The sequence below is a fragment of the Schistocerca serialis genome, chromosome 3 (genome assembly GCF_023864345.2).
Source record: "Schistocerca serialis cubense isolate TAMUIC-IGC-003099 chromosome 3, iqSchSeri2.2, whole genome shotgun sequence".
Lineage (NCBI taxonomy): Eukaryota > Metazoa > Arthropoda > Insecta > Orthoptera > Acrididae > Schistocerca > Schistocerca serialis.
The window spans coordinates 348,742,689-348,746,784 of NC_064640.1; the positions used below are offsets into that span (position 1 = coordinate 348,742,689).

Genomic DNA, 4,096 nt, shown 5'->3' on the forward strand with positions numbered 1-4,096 from the left:
CACTGTTCAAATGGAAGAATTTTGAGTTTTGGTTTATTCTATATCGTTACTGCTTTGAGATGCCTACTGTAAAATTCGTCCCCATGGCTAGTTTGAAAGTTGTCAGGATACCAATTTACTCTGGTCTGCAGCAACTGTTCAAACACCTGCACAAATTCCTTCCCCTTCTTTACCCTCTTAGGCAGAGCCCATACAAATCTGGAATACGTGTTTACGACCATTGAAATCTACATGACCCCTGTATTTGATCGTGAATATTCTCACATATCTACAAGATCAGGCGGCCATAAATCATTCAACTCTTGTAATATCGTATGTCTGTGCGGGAATATGTTGTGCACTGACGGGAATACCTCATGCACAACTGTCTCCGTAATTACTCAGTGATACATCTTTCTCGAAGCTCTGGAATGATTGATATCATTTCATTCATATGACCTGTATTCCCAGCAGCAGCCGATGCTGTGAGTACTCATACTCATTCTACGATTTCATTTGGGTCATCGTAATATACACTCCTGGAAATGGAAAATGAACACATTGACACCGGTGCGTCAGACCCACCATACTTGCTCCGGACACTGCGAGAGGGCTGTACAAGCAATGAACACACGCACGGCACAGCAGACACACCAGGAACCGCGGTGTTGGCCGTCGAATGGCGCTAGCTGCGCAGCATTTGTGCACCGCCGCCGTCAGTGTCAGCCAGTTTGCCGTGGCATACGGAGCTCCATCGCAGTCTTTAACACTGGTAGCATGCCGGGACAGCGTGGACGTGAACCGTATGTGCAGTTGACGGACTTTGAGCGAGGGCGTATAGTGGGCATGCGGGAGGCCGGGTGGACGTACCGCCGAATTGCTCAACACGTGGGGCGTGAGGTCTCCACAGTACATCGATGTTGTCGCCAGTGGTCGGCGGAAGGTGCACGTACCCGTCGACCTGGGACCGGACCGCAGCGACGCACGGATGCACGCCAAGACCGTAGGATCCTACGCAGTGCCGTAGGGGACCGCACCGCCACTTCCCAGCAAATTAGGGACACTGTTGCTCCTGGGGTATCGGCGAGGACCATTCGCAACCGTCTCCATGAAGCTGGGCTCCGGTCCCGCACACCGTTAGGCCGTCTTCCGCTCACGCCCCAACATCGTGCAGCCCGCCTCCAGTGGTGTCGCGACAGGCGTGAATGGAGGGACGAATGGAGACGTGTCGTCTTCAGCGATGAGAGTCGCTTCTGCCTTGGTGCCAATGATGGTCGTATGCGTGTTTGGCGCCGTGCAGGTGAGCGCCACAATCAGGACTGCATACGACCGAGGCACACAGGGCCAACACCCGGCATCATGGTGTGGGGAGCGATCTCCTACACTGGCCGTACACCACTGGTGATCGTCGAGGGGACACTGAATAGTGCACGGTACATCCAAACCGTCATCGAACCCATCGTTCTACCATTCCTAGACCGGAAAGGGAACTTGCTGTTCCAACAGGACAATGCACGTCCGCATGTATCCCGTGCCACCCAACGTGCTCTAGAAGGTGTAAGTCAACTACCCTGGCCAGCAAGATCTCCGGATCTGTCCCCCATTGAGCATGTTTGGGACTGGATGAAGCGGCGTCTCACGCGGTCTGCACGTCCAGCACGAACGCTGGTCCAACTGAGGCGCCAGGTGGAAATGGCAAGGCAAGCCGTTCCACAGGACTACATCCAGCATCTCTACGATCGTCTCCATGGGAGAATAGCAGCCTGCATTGCTGCGAAAGGTGGATATACACTGTACTAGTGCCGACATTGTGCATGCTCTGTTGCCTGTGTCTATGTGCCTGTGGTTCTGTCAGTGTGATCATGTGATGTATCTGACCCCAGGAATGTGTCAATAAAGTTTCCCCTTCCTGGGACAATGAATTCACGGTGTTCTTATTTCAATTTCCAGGAGTGTATATCCTCCAGAGGTAAAATGTTTAGTCTATCATGGTGAACTTCAGTCCATGTTTAGCGAAGGCAATAGAATGGAAAATGACATTAAGCCAAGAATCACAGTGGCAAATTAGTCAAATTTTGGCTTATAAGAATTCTTATGTATTAGAGCCGTTTCAAGGGTTTTTTTTAGTCAGACAATACCAGACCGTAATTTTCCTGGTGCATCTATATGCACTCCGTCTTCAGGCCACGAGTGGCCTACCGGGACCATCCGACCGCCGTGTCATCCTCAGTGGAGGATGCAGATAGAAGGGGCATGTGGTCAGCACACCGCTCTCCCGGTCGTTATGATGGTATTCTTGACTGAAGCCGCTACTATTCAGTAGAGTATCTCCTCAATTAGCATCACGAAGCTGAGGGACCCTTAAAAGGGGCAACAGCGCATGGCCGCCTAGATGGTCACCCATCCAAGTGCCAACCACGCCCGACAGCGCTTAACTTCGGTGATCTCACGGAAACCGGTGTATCCACTGTGGCAAGGCCGTTGCCGGTGTATCTATATGGGTCTGAAACATTTACATTACGGAAAGGATATGAACAAAAACTGCTTGTCTTCGAGAGAAAGGTATTAAGGAAAGTATTTGGTCCCAGTAGGAACTTCACTCATGAAAAGTTCAAATTCGGCAGAGCTATACTCACAAGCTGATATTGGGCGAAGGATGAATAAAAGAAGGTTGATCTGGCAGGACATCTATTTAGGATGAATGAAGAGAGACGATTCCGAGTAGCATTTTCAGGATCAGTGGAAAGCAGAAGAGGCTGAGGAAGGATACGTAGAAGATGAAACGATGGTATGAACATCAGTATAAAGGCTAGGGACCTGAGAAAAGGAGAATGGACCAGGAAATCCTGGAACAGAAGTGACCGGTAAATATAGGGAACGCATAAGGTCTTAGAGGTCAAAACGACTATTAAGCAATATAGAAATAGAGTTTCATTAAAGTTGCATGACTACTAATGCGTAAGAACTTGGAAAATAAGTAACTGTGTAATCAAGGGTGACACAGTAACGTTCAAAGTGTCAAATTACGGAACCTCTTGAGACACACCTTTGGATATAGATACTGTTGTCGGCAACATCATACTGCTCCAATAAATTAATTTGGTTTACATTTAATTAATCAAATATGGTTTGAAATTTGCCAAGGGAGAATAATTGGTGAGGTGAAGTGGACTGATAGACTAAAGAAGGAAGATGCAGTAAAGAAAGTAAGGTGACGAAGAACGTAATTGAAAGTAATCAAAAAGAGGAGGATTCCTCTGTAGTATTATATACTGAAGAACCAAAGAAACTGGTACAACTGAGTAATATCGTGTAGCACGCGGAAGTGCCGCAGCACGACGTGGCATGGGCTCGACTAATGTATGAAGTAGTGCTGGAGGGAATTGACACCATGAATCCTGCAGGGCTGTTCATAAATCCGTAAAAGTACGAGGGGGTGGAGATCACTTCTGAACCGCACGTTGCAAGGCATCCCAGATATGCATATTAATGTTCATTTCTTGGGAGTTTGGTGGCCAGCGGAAGTGTTTAAACACAGAAGAATGTTCCTGCAGCCGCTCTATAGCAATACTGGACGTATGTCGTATTGTTCTGCTGGAATTTCCCAAGTCCTTCGAAATGCACACTGGACATGAGTGGATGCAGGTTATGAAACAGGACGCTTACGTACGTGTCACCTGTTAAAGTCATTTCTAGAAATATCAGGGGTCCCATATCACTCCAACTGCACGCGCCCCACACCCGTACACGTCGATACGCTCGATACAATTTGAAACGAGACTCGTCCGACCAGGCAACATCTTTCCAGTCACCAACAGTCGAATGTTGGTGTTGGCGGACCCAGGCGAGGCGTAAAGCTTTGTGTCGTGCAGTCATCAAGGGTACACGAGCAATTTGCCGAAGGTTTGGACTTCTGTATGTTTTGCGAGGCACTATCACAGCACAGGCCCGCATTGATGTTTTAAGCAGCATCTTTTTTCCCACTGTTGAAGAGCAATTCGGGCATGGCGATTGAATCTTTCAACACGATCGAGCACCTCTTCATAATGTATCCTACAGAACACGTTTGGGATGTTTTGGAACGCTGACTTCGTGCCAGGTCTCACCAACCGATATG

The 4,096-nt window shown here is 48.5% G+C and overlaps 1 pseudogene; it reads right to left on the reverse strand.

The window, feature by feature from the left end:
- Positions 1-2,347: 2,347 nt before the first annotated feature.
- LOC126471891 (5S ribosomal RNA) lies at positions 2,348-2,465 on the reverse strand (annotated as a pseudogene).
- Positions 2,466-4,096: the final 1,631 nt, after the last annotated feature.